Raw genomic sequence first — 6,755 nt, forward strand, 5'->3', positions numbered from 1 at the left:
TAATGTAAGTTAGGACAGTTTGCTGTTAAATGTAAAAAAAATGATTTATATAATTGTGTTAAGCTACATACAGAAATGTTTATAACCAATAAATCTACTTAAGGGGCATCAGATATAATTACTGTCTGACTCTCATTTAAATGTATTTTAATGCAAAATGTTGCGGTCTGGTCAAGGGGTACTTGGCTTGAAGAAATCATAAAAAGGGTACTTAAGCAAAAAAAGTTTGAGAACCACTGATCTAGTCTCAAAATCTGTAAAAAAATATTTTGAGAACTACATACAGTATGGCATATAAATGCATTCAATCTATGTCAATGCATCTTTGCACTACAATTAAACTGTACCTGCATTTCTTCATTTTGTGCATATTAATTTGCATTTAATTTTCGTGCTTTGTTGACATAAACTCAATTGTCTGTCGTTTTATACACGTCTTCACAGTTAATTGTGTTTCTTTGATGGCCCGTGCTATGCAAATAAAGGTACCTGATCCTGTGGGAAATGATGGCGGGGAATCAATCACGACGTACTGGAGGAGAGCAAGCACTGATGGATGAAAGAATGGATTTTTATTTTCTTTCTCATGGCCGCATTTTGCTCTCGCATAAGTGTGGGCTGCCATTTAATTTAGAGGAAGGCGAATATTGTGCTGCAGTTTTGGATATGGCCGAGCTTTATAAATCACAATGTTCTTTCTGAGATGCTTTCAATTTAAAAGGAAATGCAGTTAACTATCGGTCATCAAAAGTACCCATCTTACCATTGCGTTGACTAATGAAATATGGGTTGTGAGAAGTTTTGGCTCATCTTATTTGACTTTATTTTTGCATATTTTTACATGATTGAAACGGAAATACAAACATACTGTCTTTGTCTATGTATTTCATGTCAGAAGTTTCTATAATGCACAATGGGGCGGTTTCCCAGACATAGCTTAAGCCTAGCCCTATACTAATTTAAATGTCAGAGGTGTCTTGATCGAAAACAATTTAATCTTAAATTACATCAGTGTGATAGTTTTGTCTCACGATGCACACAGTAATGTTCCTTTGAAAGTATACATTTTTGAAATGACTTTAAATTTAGCTAAGGCTTAGTCATGATTTAAGCTAATCCTTGTCTTGGATCCGCCCCAATGTGTATTTAAGTGTCAATAACTGATTACACCTTCATTAGCAGAAATAGTGGAAACCCAAACACTTTGTGTATTTTTTTCAGTAGAGGATTACTGAAGGAATTTTGGCATCAAACTGTAAAACCGCTTCAGATTTTGACACACTTGTTTTTTATTAAGGCAAAACTACATGTCTGACTACAGCAGATAGTTTTATCCAAACCAACAGTGCATTAAAGTCATACTTTTTTATCAAAATTAAGCAGTTTAGGGCTTTAACTTTAGTTTAAAAACAGATTAACATGCTCTTGGAGAATCGCCGCTACAAAGACGAATTCATTGTTCTGTCAATGAAGGCTATAGGCATCCAGGTCCTGATGCTGCAAAACATCCCCAAATCATGTCTTTATTAATCAGTTCTTGCCAAATCCAGCATTTAGATCCAGCAATGTTATATAACTTGAAAACATTATTTCACAGAAGATTGATGATATTCAGCATAAAAATATACAACAATACAAACGTCAAATATTTTTACAGCACGGTGCATTGCAATGATTAAACAATGTTCCATATTCTGCCTGAAAAGAAGATGATAATCCAGGCCTGTGCGCACTGTGAGACTGTTTAATATATCAATGACTGATGGGGTGAGTGAAGTAAGGCAATGAGACGACAGCAGAATGGATTGTTTGAAAAATAACAGTTCTCCTTGGCTCTCCCCAGTTCTTCTAACATCTTTTACCCATTTATCAAATCCCAGGGGTTGAGTTAATTGACTTTGTGCTTGGGGTTCCCCAAAGGCATATGCAAGTCATGGAGGAAGACCTCTTATGTATATATGCATACGCAATACATATTCATGCTTCATTTGCCAAGCACATGATCCTCTCACAAATTTTATCTATGGCCCTGTGCCTAATCTAACAAGTGTTTTGCCTCGAGGCGTAATCTTCTCAGAACACAGATCTAGTTTACGTGTAGCCTTCGATCTCTCTGTGGGTTTATAAATGTAGGTTGTGTTAAGTTTAAAACCTGAATGCAGATTGATACTGCTCTTTCATTAACCTCTGTGCTAGTTTGCTGTCTCTGCTGTGGAGACAAAATGCACCACAACATTCAATATCCTGCAAAACTCCTGCTGAGACACAGGGGGATTATCGACAACGCGGCTGTGTATTATATGTATTGATAGAGGTAACTGGGTGTGTTGGAGAGACAGAAAGAAAATAAATAGAAAGCAGAATGTGCAGAGGAAATGTTTGTGTTCATGGTTAAACGTGTCTGCCTCTTTGTAGTGCTTATTTTAAGTAGAGTATTTGATGCTGTTTTTAACAGCTCCATAAATCACATGACGAGAAGACAGATTTTACGGTACTGTTGTATTTTCTGTCGAAACCGGAGGTTTGGGCGGGGCATGTCAAAGGTCTTGTCTCTTTTTTTTTTTGCCTTGGTAACATTTTGGTACTGTCATGAACAATTGACACATGAAAAGGTTTTGGCAAGTTAAATCAGCATTGTATTGATTTACACTTTTATTTGTAATTTCTATTAAAAGTATCAGTTTGTAACCATTTGTTATTTTATTTATATTGACGCAATCCTAAAATGTGCTAATGTCCCCAAAACACTTTATCCTCCATAATAAGTCCACAGTGTATGAAATTGAGCAGCATCTAGAGGTGAGGTTGTGAATTGCAACCAACGGCTCACTAAAAAAGATTGTATGTGTCAAAATTATCGATTTTTCTTTAATGCCAAAAATCATTAGGATATTAAGTAAAGATCATGTTCCGTGAAGATATTTTGTAAATTTCCTACCTTAAATATAAAAAAAATAATATTTGTGAGTGGATTGCCTGCCACAGTGCCCCTGATTAACAACTTAATTTTTTGGCACTCTCAGATTCGTGAGTTTTTAACAGTTGTATCTCAGCAAGATATCGTCTTATTCTAACAACTCATACTACAATAGAAAGCTTGTTTTTAACTTTATGTAAAAATCTCAATTTCAAAAAAGTTGAACCATTAGACTGATTTTGTTGTCCAGGGTCACATATACATATTCAGTATTATATACAGTATTCTATTGCATTCCTGTCAATAATGGAACACAGAAGAAAATATTTTGAGAAAATCCTCAACGAGCAGTTTTAAGAACATTTTTGCATTCAGTTTGACTTAAACCTTTTTGTTTTCTAAAAGTACCAAAATAATATAAGAATATTTTAATAACTCAATCTTGACAAAAATGTCAGATAGAATCTTACAATTCCAAAGCAAAGAAAGGTCTGAGTGGTTTTGTGTCCATAATATGGAAGTCAATTGAGGTTAGTGTTTGGTTACCAACATTCTTCAAAATATCTTATTTTGTGATATGAGAGATAAGAAAGTCATTCAGGTTTTGAATGGCTGAATGGTGAAGACACACACACAACCTCTTTTTCTGTCTGACATTAAAGCATGAATTCCAAGTTTCAGATAGATTTAGATGGTCATAGTAGTTGTCATGGCCTTGGATAACAGATGTGTTGAAGCTGCAAAGGATCACTGAATCCATTATTCTGTCTGTCACGTCTCTCTCTCTCTTTTCCCTACCCGTTCCCCCCTTTGCTTTTTATTGCCAGCAACACAGCTGTTGTCTCAAATGTGGCAGAAATGCATCCACTTTAATATACAAGTATACGTGTGTGGTTGCAAATTGCTGTTCCCAAATTCACTAGGGCAAAAAATAAAACCTCCACCAACATAACTGGGCCTCGATGCATGTGCGTCTACCTCAGCAATAAACTATCCTGACACTTTATAGTATAACAGCATCAATGTCACCCCTTCAGATCACACTTTGCTGAGGAATGGATGTACATAAAGCAATAAAAAACACTTTTGTGTGTACATGCTTTCAAATATTTTGAATGGACGGCACTGTTAATCCAAGCTCAAAACAATTCTGCCACGGCCCGATCCGTGACTGGGTCAGAGATAAATCAAAGCAGACCTTTCCTCAGGGGTTATCCTAGAAATTTGCACCAGGCTTTACAGCCCGTGCCCCTCCCTTTAGGGGGCTGGGATAAGTGACCCCCAGCAACAGTGAAATATGACCAGAGGGCTTCTGCCATCTCCAGTGGGATCACTTCTGACATCCAAGAGCTGTGTGACCATAAATCTACCTGCTTTATTATTCTCTCTCTCTCTCTTCTTGGAAGACTATTCCTCTCTCACCCCATTATTATGTTTCATACACATTTGCCTTATTTGTTTTCGCTTCGTCTGATTGATTGGTCTCATTAGCCAAGACATAACATCATTGTTAACATACACAAATCTTTCATCGAACTCACATGTGTTCAAATCAGAGCTTTGCAAACTAATTCAACGCTGCTTGTAGAATGTGGCACAATTTAGTTAAAAGAGCAAACTGTGTTGTCATTTTCCTTAAGCAGACAAAGGACAAGACGAAGAATTTCAAAATCAAGTCTAACATTGTGCAGCACAACTTACATATTGATCTTGTATGTGTTTTGTAGATTTGTTTACATTTTTGTTGGCTATATAAAACAGAGGAGTTCTTAGTTTATTACCTAAAGCAATGCATTTGGAGATGTAGAAACACAAAACAAAGGAACAATGCCTTTCCAGACAATGACCTATCAACAAATAGGCTACACATCTAACCCTTGGCTAACTTTCCTTTTATGCAGCATGCAATAAAATCTCACAAGATATGTAACTCGTCATGATTTGAGGCAATGAAACCCATGATGCAAATCCTTTTGACTTGAGTGCTTTTGAACTTGAAAAAGCCTGCAGTGGAAATTACTTTTGGATATGACCACCTTAGGACAAAACCCTATAGTTTCTTTTTTATCCCTGCAAGTGTTAGTCATGAATCAGTAAAGCATTCCATAGTTTCTCAAACCTTAAAGAGAAGGGCCTGAGGCTTCGGTTTGTAGAATAAAACCCGCCTTTGTAGAATGAAAGCAGAGGGAGATTCAAGAATGAGCGTTTAGAAAGGAAATCACTTCCTGTTGTCTTATAAAGCAAAAGGCAGTGTTTTCGAATCGTGTTTTGGGAAATCATCTGATGTGATATGAACCAAAGGGCTTAAGTATTTATTGATCTCAGAACATCACAGACAGTGTGAGAGTGACATGTCATTGATTTTGAAAGATCTCTTGCGCAGTTTATACACCGGTGATGTAACTTAACTTACACGTTAACCTTTGTGTGTGCCAGTGTGCATGTAGCAAATTGACCTTTGAGCACAAGGTGGATGTAGAGATGCTTTGGTGAATAATATTGCTGAAGATAAAGGTTTCACGGGGTTGAGAGAATGTTGTGGCTTAAGCGTGAACATATTCATCTGTTTCATGTTAAGAGGTTGGTAATGTGGTGTTTTGAAACTATATAGCACTATGTTTGGTACTATTGTAGTGCATACTGTGTAGAGTACAGTATATTAAAAATATGCATTATGTAATCATACAAACGATGAAATATTTTATACTGAGAGTGTATTTTGATTTTGTATATTTGTGCAAAAATGTCTTAACCTATGGCCCCATTAAATGATTAAATATAAATTGGACGCGTTGTTGAGTACGTAATTCATTCAAGTTTGCTGTGTCATCCAATATTAAACATTTTCCTGATCTGGGTATTCCATGCGTGTGGAAAATGTACATACTTTACCCAGTTTGTACATTGTAAGGAAGGACTAAGATATAAAGTCTAATTAAAGGGGTCTTATGCCGCGAACACGTGTTTTTCTGTGTCTGGTATGTTATAAGTTGCCCATGCATGTAATAGACACGTAAAATTGCAAATATTAAAGTTTTGGAACAAAAGATGTATTCTATCTGAAAGCGAATGCTCACATAGACCTGCCTGAAATGCCTCGTGTAACCACACCCTCACAAATCTACGTCAGATCGTGGTATGTGGTATGGCATACGCAAGAGGTGGGCGTTCCTGTCAGAACAATTGCTTTGGAACCTGATGTTCCAAATATGGTAAGAGGCGTTACATTTCCGGTACACGCTTGCAGTATTCGACCAATTACTACGCACTGGTTAACTGGCCAATCATAGCACACCTCGCTTTTCAGAGCGACGAGCTTTGTTTAAAATCCGATCGAAGAGGCGAGGGAGATATAAACATGCACGGTATGTGGAAAATACAGCGTTTTTAACCTTAAATCATGTTTACACAATGCATCACAGCTAAAACAATCGATAATATCCGTTTAAGCCGTGTCATATGACTCCTTTAAGTTTTTAAGTGTAGCTACTGAAGTATTGCAAGTATATTCTTGTCAGTTTAAATAAATTGTTATATCTCTACACTCATACAGTTTTTTGTGAGAGCATTGAAAATGATCTTAGACACATTAGACGCAGGCGGTGATTATAAACAAACTATTCCTATGAAAAAAATGTTGTCCACTGTTAGGCATAAATTAGAAACGAACTATGATTAAACGAGACTTAAATCTTATTATTAAGTGTTCTGTAAGAATCTTATCAAATTCTGCAGCGTCTCAAAACTCATAATATTCTCTGAGCTGGGCTTTCTGAAAACCCTCCCTCCCGACTACCCCAACGCTGAGGCGTCACACAGTATCAACAGAGCTCGTCAC

This window comes from Triplophysa dalaica, chromosome 13 (assembly GCF_015846415.1).
Source record: "Triplophysa dalaica isolate WHDGS20190420 chromosome 13, ASM1584641v1, whole genome shotgun sequence".
Lineage (NCBI taxonomy): Eukaryota > Metazoa > Chordata > Actinopteri > Cypriniformes > Nemacheilidae > Triplophysa > Triplophysa dalaica.